Source organism: Salvelinus alpinus, chromosome 22 (genome assembly GCF_045679555.1).
Source record: "Salvelinus alpinus chromosome 22, SLU_Salpinus.1, whole genome shotgun sequence".
NCBI classification, from domain to species: domain Eukaryota; kingdom Metazoa; phylum Chordata; class Actinopteri; order Salmoniformes; family Salmonidae; genus Salvelinus; species Salvelinus alpinus.
This window is the reverse complement of record NC_092107.1, coordinates 18,468,807-18,478,765: the sequence shown is the minus strand read 5'-3', so window position 1 is coordinate 18,478,765 and position 9,959 is coordinate 18,468,807. Positions and strand designations below refer to the sequence as shown.

Genomic DNA, 9,959 nt, shown 5'->3' with positions numbered 1-9,959 from the left:
AGGATAGACAGCAAGGGAGAGGAAGAAATCAAAGAGCTTGTGGACAAGGGGTCCGTCAGAGAGGTGGGCATAGGCCCCGTCAAAGAGGTCAAAGAGGTGGGCATGGGCCCCGTCAAAGAGGTGGGCATGGGCCCTGTCAAAGAGGTGGGCATGGGCCCTGTCAAAGATGTGGACATCAGAGAGAGGGAGGCAGACGGCAGGGAACTGTTGTGTCTAATGAAGTCTGGGCCGTTGTTGTTGACCATGTGGTAAACAACGGCCTTACCGTGGCAGAGGCTGCCAGATACATTCACCCCAATCTGAAAAGATCAACTGTCAATTCGATCACAAGAACATTTCGCCAAGAAAACCAGCAAGTCTGCAGGATATGCACTATACTTTTTGTTTGTTGGTATTTTATTAGGATCCCCGTTAGCTGTTGCAAAAGCAGCAGCTACTCCTCCTGGGGTCCACACAAAACATGAAACATAATACAGAATGACATAATACAGAACATCAACAGACAAGAAAAAGCTCAAGGACAGAACTATATAAAAACAAATTAAAGGCACTCGTAGCCTAAATATCAATACTTTACTATTACAATTACAGTAAATGACATTCTAACACATGTAAATTCACAAAACATGTTACAGTATTCTTACAGTATGATCTATTTACAGTATACTCTGTTTTACCCTCAGAATTGACAGAAGACCACATGGTGGTGGCCGTGCGCTGACCGACCAGCAGTAGTGGGCAGTGGTTGAAACGGTGAAAGCCAGGAATGACATACGGCTGTCGGAAATGACCCTGGCCCATTGAGGAGAACGTTGACACCAACAATTACCCGCCTTTTGAAGAGGCACCAGGTATCTATAAAACACATTTTTCTGGTGCCTTTTGAGAGAAACAACGACCGGGGTGGAACAACTGGGGGCCGAGTATGTTCAGGTACAGCACTATATAGTGTATTACTGTTACTATTTGATGCACGTGCTATGCTACTTGACAATATCATATTGGAACTGTACTATAAAAATAACTAACCAAAATATATTTTTAGAGAGTGATGGTGCTTGATGCTGGTTCAACCTGGCCAAAACTCAGCACTGTGGGGAGAAACTCATCGGCCAACAGGTGACCCTCCAAGTGCCGGGACAACGTGGGGGGATGTGTGCACTTATCTCTTAAAATGTGGTAGAACGTAGGCCTTTACTTGGATCCTACAACACCGCACAATAAAATTCAGTAGACCTGTCAATGTGAAGTGGTCAACGATGTCATTGTGTTGGACAATGTTAGGTTCCACCATGCTGAGGTGGTGCCGGCCAATCCATAATTTGTGACTCTATATTTACCTCCAGGAACACAATTACGTTTATTTTGCTGCGTAGTATATATACCCGCGAATTCATATGAACATTGTTGGGGATCAAAGTCCATATATTAGAAAGTTGATAAATGTCGCCCGAAAGGTGGAATTGAACCACTCTGCCGCTAAGCAGCTACAGGTTTGAAGCCTGCACCCCGGACCACCGAGGCTCATCCGGGCATTGGTAAGAGAGTTCGCAGTGCCTATATATACCTGATGGTGTACATACGTGTTTCAGTGTCGGTGACAAAATGTTGCGGTTAAAGCAACCGTATTATTTAGTATAAGGAATGTACGTTTTCCTACAATGAAAATCGCATGCATTTTAGTGACTGTATAATGAAAGAAACACAGAAGTTAAACGAAGTATGTTGTTAAGGGAGGGCTTTTCGAAATAATGCAAAATAGCTACGATTTCATTGGCTGGTTGATAACAAAAGGGGTGGAGTTTTTATAACGGAGTAAATGGAATGTTATCAAATACATGGAAACCATGTGTTTGATTTATTTGATACCATTCCCCTGATTAAGCAGGATAGACAGCAAGGGAGAGGAAGAAATCAAAGAGCTTGTGGACAAGGGGTCCGTCAGAGAGGTGGGCATAGGCCCCGTCAAAGAGGTCAAAGAGGTGGGCATGGGCCCCGTCAAAGAGGTGGGCATGGGCCCTGTCAAAGAGGTGGGCATGGGCCCTGTCAAAGATGTGGACATCAGAGAGAGGGAGGCAGACGGCAGGGAACTGTTGTGTCTAATGAAGTCTGGGCCGTTGTTGTTGACCATGTGGTAAACAACGGCCTTACCGTGGCAGAGGCTGCCAGATACATTCACCCCAATCTGAAAAGATCAACTGTCAATTCGATCACAAGAACATTTCGCCAAGAAAACCAGCAAGTCTGCAGGATATGCACTATACTTTTTGTTTGTTGGTATTTTATTAGGATCCCCGTTAGCTGTTGCAAAAGCAGCAGCTACTCCTCCTGGGGTCCACACAAAACATGAAACATAATACAGAATGACATAATACAGAACATCAACAGACAAGAAAAAGCTCAAGGACAGAACTATATAAAAACAAATTAAAGGCACTCGTAGCCTAAATATCAATACTTTACTATTACAATTACAGTAAATGACATTCTAACACATGTAAATTCACAAAACATGTTACAGTATTCTTACAGTATGATCTATTTACAGTATACTCTGTTTTACCCTCAGAATTGACAGAAGACCACATGGTGGTGGCCGTGCGCTGACCGACCAGCAGTAGTGGGCAGTGGTTGAAACGGTGAAAGCCAGGAATGACATACGGCTGTCGGAAATGACCCTGGCCCATTGAGGAGAACGTTGACACCAACAATTACCCGCCTTTTGAAGAGGCACCAGGTATCTATAAAACACATTTTTCTGGTGCCTTTTGAGAGAAACAACGACCGGGGTGGAACAACTGGGGGCCGAGTATGTTCAGGTACAGCACTATATAGTGTATTACTGTTACTATTTGATGCACGTGCTATGCTACTTGACAATATCATATTGGAACTGTACTATAAAAATAACTAACCAAAATATATTTTTAGAGAGTGATGGTGCTTGATGCTGGTTCAACCTGGCCAAAACTCAGCACTGTGGGGAGAAACTCATCGGCCAACAGGTGACCCTCCAAGTGCCGGGACAACGTGGGGGGATGTGTGCACTTATCTCTTAAAATGTGGTAGAACGTAGGCCTTTACTTGGATCCTACAACACCGCACAATAAAATTCAGTAGACCTGTCAATGTGAAGTGGTCAACGATGTCATTGTGTTGGACAATGTTAGGTTCCACCATGCTGAGGTGGTGCCGGCCAATCCATAATTTGTGACTCTATATTTACCTCCAGGAACACAATTACGTTTATTTTGCTGCGTAGTATATATACCCGCGAATTCATATGAACATTGTTGGGGATCAAAGTCCATATATTAGAAAGTTGATATATGTCGCCCGAAAGGTGGAATTGAACCACTCTGCCGCTAAGCAGCTACAGGTTTGAAGCCTGCACCCCGGACCACCGAGGCTCATCCGGGATTTGGTAAGACAATTCGCAGTGCCTATATATACCTGATGGTGTACATAAGTGTTTCAGTGTCGGTGACAAAATGTTGCGGTTAAAGCAACCGTATTATTTAGTATAAGGAATGTACGTTTTCCTACAATGAAAATCGCATGCATTTTAGTGACTGTATAATGAAAGAAACACAGAAGTTAAACGAAGTATGTTGTTAAGGGAGGGCTTTTCGAAATAATGCAAAATAGCTACGATTTCATTGGCTGGTTGATAACAAAAGGGGTGGAGTTTTTATAACGGAGTAAATGGAATGTTATCAAATACATGGAAACCATGTGTTTGATTTATTTGATACCATTCCCCTGATTCAGCAGGATAGACAGCAAGGGAGAGGAAGAAATCAAAGAGCTTGTGGACAAGGGGTCCGTCAGAGAGGTGGGCATAGGCCCCGTCAAAGAGGTCAAAGAGGTGGGCATGGGCCCCGTCAAAGAGGTCAAAGAGGTGGGCATAGGCCCCAACAAAGAGGTCAAAGAGGTGGGCATGCGCCCCGTCAAAGAGGTCAAAGAGGTGGGCATGGGTCCCATCACAGAGGTCAAGGAGCTGGGCATGGGCCCCGTCAAAGAGGTCAAAGAGGTGGGCATGGGACCCGTCAAAGAGGTCATAGAGGTGGGCATGGGTCCCGTCAAAGAGGTGGGCATGGGCCCCGTCAAAGAGGTGGGCATGGGCCCTGTCAAAGAGGTGGGCATGGGCCCTGTCAAAGATGTGGACATCAGAGAGAGGGAGGCAGACGGCAGGGAACTGTTGTGTCTAATGAAGTCTGGGCCGTTGTTGTTGACCATGTGGTAAACAACGGCCTTACCGTGGCAGAGGCTGCCAGATACATTCACCCCAATCTGAAAAGATCAACTGTCAATTCGATCACAAGAACATTTCGCCAAGAAAACCAGCAAGTCTGCAGGATATGCACTATACTTTTTGTTTGTTGGTATTTTATTAGGATCCCCGTTAGCTGTTGCAAAAGCAGCAGCTACTCCTCCTGGGGTCCACACAAAACATGAAACATAATACAGAATGACATAATACAGAACATCAACAGACAAGAAAAAGCTCAAGGACAGAACTATATAAAAACAAATTAAAGGCACTCGTAGCCTAAATATCAATACTTTACTATTACAATTACAGTAAATGACATTCTAACACATGTAAATTCACAAAACATGTTACAGTATTCTTACAGTATGATCTATTTACAGTATACTCTGTTTTACCCTCAGAATTGACAGAAGACCACATGGTGGTGGCCGTGCGCTGACCGACCAGCAGTAGTGGGCAGTGGTTGAAACGGTGAAAGCCAGGAATGACATACGGCTGTCGGAAATGACCCTGGCCCATTGAGGAGAACGTTGACACCAACAATTACCCGCCTTTTGAAGAGGCACCAGGTATCTATAAAACACATTTTTCTGGTGCCTTTTGAGAGAAACAACGACCGGGGTGGAACAACTGGGGGCCGAGTATGTTCAGGTACAGCACTATATAGTGTATTACTGTTACTATTTGATGCACGTGCTATGCTACTTGACAATATCATATTGGAACTGTACTATAAAAATAACTAACCAAAATATATTTTTAGAGAGTGATGGTGCTTGATGCTGGTTCAACCTGGCCAAAACTCAGCACTGTGGGGAGAAACTCATCGGCCAACAGGTGACCCTCCAAGTGCCGGGACAACGTGGGGGGATGTGTGCACTTATCTCTTAAAATGTGGTAGAACGTAGGCCTTTACTTGGATCCTACAACACCGCACAATAAAATTCAGTAGACCTGTCAATGTGAAGTGGTCAACGATGTCATTGTGTTGGACAATGTTAGGTTCCACCATGCTGAGGTGGTGCCGGCCAATCCATAATTTGTGACTCTATATTTACCTCCAGGAACACAATTACGTTTATTTTGCTGCGTAGTATATATACCCGCGAATTCATATGAACATTGTTGGGGATCAAAGTCCATATATTAGAAAGTTGATAAATGTCGCCCGAAAGGTGGAATTGAACCACTCTGCCGCTAAGCAGCTACAGGTTTGAAGCCTGCACCCCGGACCACCGAGGCTCATCCGGGATTTGGTAAGACAATTCGCAGTGCCTATATATACCTGATGGTGTACATAAGTGTTTCAGTGTCGGTGACAAAATGTTGCGGTTAAAGCAACCGTATTATTTAGTATAAGGAATGTACGTTTTCCTACAATGAAAATCGCATGCATTTTAGTGACTGTATAATGAAAGAAACACAGAAGTTAAACGAAGTATGTTGTTAAGGGAGGGCTTTTCGAAATAATGCAAAATAGCTACGATTTCATTGGCTGGTTGATAACAAAAGGGGTGGAGTTTTTATAACGGAGTAAATGGAATGTTATCAAATACATGGAAACCATGTGTTTGATTTATTTGATACCATTCCCCTGATTCAGCAGGATAGACAGCAAGGGAGAGGAAGAAATCAAAGAGCTTGTGGACAAGGGGTCCGTCAGAGAGGTGGGCATAGGCCCCGTCAAAGAGGTCAAAGAGGTGGGCATGGGCCCCGTCAAAGAGGTGGGCATGGGCCCTGTCAAAGAGGTGGGCATGGGCCCTGTCAAAGATGTGGACATCAGAGAGAGGGAGGCAGACGGCAGGGAACTGTTGTGTCTAATGAAGTCTGGGCCGTTGTTGTTGACCATGTGGTAAACAACGGCCTTACCGTGGCAGAGGCTGCCAGATACATTCACCCCAATCTGAAAAGATCAACTGTCAATTCGATCACAAGAACATTTCGCCAAGAAAACCAGCAAGTCTGCAGGATATGCACTATACTTTTTGTTTGTTGGTATTTTATTAGGATCCCCGTTAGCTGTTGCAAAAGCAGCAGCTACTCCTCCTGGGGTCCACACAAAACATGAAACATAATACAGAATGACATAATACAGAACATCAACAGACAAGAAAAAGCTCAAGGACAGAACTATATAAAAACAAATTAAAGGCACTCGTAGCCTAAATATCAATACTTTACTATTACAATTACAGTAAATGACATTCTAACACATGTAAATTCACAAAACATGTTACAGTATTCTTACAGTATGATCTATTTACAGTATACTCTGTTTTACCCTCAGAATTGACAGAAGACCACATGGTGGTGGCCGTGCGCTGACCGACCAGCAGTAGTGGGCAGTGGTTGAAACGGTGAAAGCCAGGAATGACATACGGCTGTCGGAAATGACCCTGGCCCATTGAGGAGAACGTTGACACCAACAATTACCCGCCTTTTGAAGAGGCACCAGGTATCTATAAAACACATTTTTCTGGTGCCTTTTGAGAGAAACAACGACCGGGGTGGAACAACTGGGGGCCGAGTATGTTCAGGTACAGCACTATATAGTGTATTACTGTTACTATTTGATGCACGTGCTATGCTACTTGACAATATCATATTGGAACTGTACTATAAAAATAACTAACCAAAATATATTTTTAGAGAGTGATGGTGCTTGATGCTGGTTCAACCTGGCCAAAACTCAGCACTGTGGGGAGAAACTCATCGGCCAACAGGTGACCCTCCAAGTGCCGGGACAACGTGGGGGGATGTGTGCACTTATCTCTTAAAATGTGGTAGAACGTAGGCCTTTACTTGGATCCTACAACACCGCACAATAAAATTCAGTAGACCTGTCAATGTGAAGTGGTCAACGATGTCATTGTGTTGGACAATGTTAGGTTCCACCATGCTGAGGTGGTGCCGGCCAATCCATAATTTGTGACTCTATATTTACCTCCAGGAACACAATTACATTTATTTTGCTGCGTAGTATATATACCCGCGAATTCATATGAACATTGTTGGGGATCAAAGTCCATATATTAGAAAGTTGATAAATGTCGCCCGAAAGGTGGAATTGAACCACTCTGCCGCTAAGCAGCTACAGGTTTGAAGCCTGCACCCCGGACCACCGAGGCTCATCCGGGCATTGGTAAGAGAGTTCGCAGTGCCTATATATACCTGATGGTGTACATACGTGTTTCAGTGTCGGTGACAAAATGTTGCGGTTAAAGCAACCGTATTATTTAGTATAAGGAATGTACGTTTTCCTACAATGAAAATCGCATGCATTTTAGTGACTGTATAATGAAAGAAACACAGAAGTTAAACGAAGTATGTTGTTAAGGGAGGGCTTTTCGAAATAATGCAAAATAGCTACGATTTCATTGGCTGGTTGATAACAAAAGGGGTGGAGTTTTTATAACGGAGTAAATGGAATGTTATCAAATACATGGAAACCATGTGTTTGATTTATTTGATACCATTCCCCTGATTCAGCAGGATAGACAGCAAGGGAGAGGAAGAAATCAAAGAGCTTGTGGACAAGGGGTCCGTCAGAGAGGTGGGCATAGGCCCCGTCAAAGAGGTCAAAGAGGTGGGCATGGGCCCCGTCAAAGAGGTGGGCATGGGCCCTGTCAAAGAGGTGGGCATGGGCCCTGTCAAAGATGTGGACATCAGAGAGAGGGAGGCAGACGGCAGGGAACTGTTGTGTCTAATGAAGTCTGGGCCGTTGTTGTTGACCATGTGGTAAACAACGGCCTTACCGTGGCAGAGGCTGCCAGATACATTCACCCCAATCTGAAAAGATCAACTGTCAATTCGATCACAAGAACATTTCGCCAAGAAAACCAGCAAGTCTGCAGGATATGCACTATACTTTTTGTTTGTTGGTATTTTATTAGGATCCCCGTTAGCTGTTGCAAAAGCAGCAGCTACTCCTCCTGGGGTCCACACAAAACATGAAACATAATACAGAATGACATAATACAGAACATCAACAGACAAGAAAAAGCTCAAGGACAGAACTATATAAAAACAAATTAAAGGCACTCGTAGCCTAAATATCAATACTTTACTATTACAATTACAGTAAATGACATTCTAACACATGTAAATTCACAAAACATGTTACAGTATTCTTACAGTATGATCTATTTACAGTATACTCTGTTTTACCCTCAGAATTGACAGAAGACCACATGGTGGTGGCCGTGCGCTGACCGACCAGCAGTAGTGGGCAGTGGTTGAAACGGTGAAAGCCAGGAATGACATACGGCTGTCGGAAATGACCCTGGCCCATTGAGGAGAACGTTGACACCAACAATTACCCGCCTTTTGAAGAGGCACCAGGTATCTATAAAACACATTTTTCTGGTGCCTTTTGAGAGAAACAACGACCGGGGTGGAACAACTGGGGGCCGAGTATGTTCAGGTACAGCACTATATAGTGTATTACTGTTACTATTTGATGCACGTGCTATGCTACTTGACAATATCATATTGGAACTGTACTATAAAAATAACTAACCAAAATATATTTTTAGAGAGTGATGGTGCTTGATGCTGGTTCAACCTGGCCAAAACTCAGCACTGTGGGGAGAAACTCATCGGCCAACAGGTGACCCTCCAAGTGCCGGGACAACGTGGGGGGATGTGTGCACTTATCTCTTAAAATGTGGTAGAACGTAGGCCTTTACTTGGATCCTACAACACCGCACAATAAAATTCAGTAGACCTGTCAATGTGAAGTGGTCAACGATGTCATTGTGTTGGACAATGTTAGGTTCCACCATGCTGAGGTGGTGCCGGCCAATCCATAATTTGTGACTCTATATTTACCTCCAGGAACACAATTACGTTTATTTTGCTGCGTAGTATATATACCCGCGAATTCATATGAACATTGTTGGGGATCAAAGTCCATATATTAGAAAGTTGATAAATGTCGCCCGAAAGGTGGAATTGAACCACTCTGCCGCTAAGCAGCTACAGGTTTGAAGCCTGCACCCCGGACCACCGAGGCTCATCCGGGATTTGGTAAGACAATTCGCAGTGCCTATATATACCTGATGGTGTACATAAGTGTTTCAGTGTCGGTGACAAAATGTTGCGGTTAAAGCAACCGTATTATTTAGTATAAGGAATGTACGTTTTCCTACAATGAAAATCGCATGCATTTTAGTGACTGTATAATGAAAGAAACACAGAAGTTAAACGAAGTATGTTGTTAAGGGAGGGCTTTTCGAAATAATGCAAAATAGCTACGATTTCATTGGCTGGTTGATAACAAAAGGGGTGGAGTTTTTATAACGGAGTAAATGGAATGTTATCAAATACATGGAAACCATGTGTTTGATTTATTTGATACCATTCCCCTGATTCAGCAGGATAGACAGCAAGGGAGAGGAAGAAATCAAAGAGCTTGTGGACAAGGGGTCCGTCAGAGAGGTGGGCATAGGCCCCGTCAAAGAGGTCAAAGAGGTGGGCATGGGCCCCGTCAAAGAGGTCAAAGAGGTGGGCATAGGCCCCAACAAAGAGGTCAAAGAGGTGGGCATGCGCCCCGTCAAAGAGGTCAAAGAGGTGGGCATGGGTCCCATCACAGAGGTCAAGGAGCTGGGCATGGGCCCCGTCAAAGAGGTCAAAGAGGTGGGCATGGGACCCGTCAAAGAGGTCATAGAGGTGGGCATGGGTC

General features: G+C 44.1%; 5 non-coding genes across 5 annotated transcripts; all 5 read right to left on the bottom strand.

Annotated features, from left to right (window-relative positions):
- Positions 1 to 1,447: 1,447 nt before the first annotated feature.
- On the bottom strand, positions 1,448 to 1,534 carry trnastop-uca (transfer RNA opal suppressor (anticodon UCA)). The gene has a single exon. It is a non-coding gene; the product is annotated as a tRNA-Sec (tRNA).
- A 1,799-nt stretch (positions 1,535 to 3,333) lies between these two features.
- Positions 3,334 to 3,420, bottom strand: trnastop-uca (transfer RNA opal suppressor (anticodon UCA)). Its single transcript has one exon. It is a non-coding gene; the product is annotated as a tRNA-Sec (tRNA).
- Positions 3,421 to 5,441: 2,021 nt separating this feature from the next.
- On the bottom strand, positions 5,442 to 5,528 carry trnastop-uca (transfer RNA opal suppressor (anticodon UCA)). The gene has a single exon. It is a non-coding gene; the product is annotated as a tRNA-Sec (tRNA).
- Positions 5,529 to 7,327: 1,799 nt separating this feature from the next.
- On the bottom strand, positions 7,328 to 7,414 carry trnastop-uca (transfer RNA opal suppressor (anticodon UCA)). The gene has a single exon. It is a non-coding gene; the product is annotated as a tRNA-Sec (tRNA).
- A 1,799-nt stretch (positions 7,415 to 9,213) lies between these two features.
- On the bottom strand, positions 9,214 to 9,300 carry trnastop-uca (transfer RNA opal suppressor (anticodon UCA)). The gene has a single exon. It is a non-coding gene; the product is annotated as a tRNA-Sec (tRNA).
- Between the last annotated feature and the right edge of the window lie 659 nt (positions 9,301 to 9,959).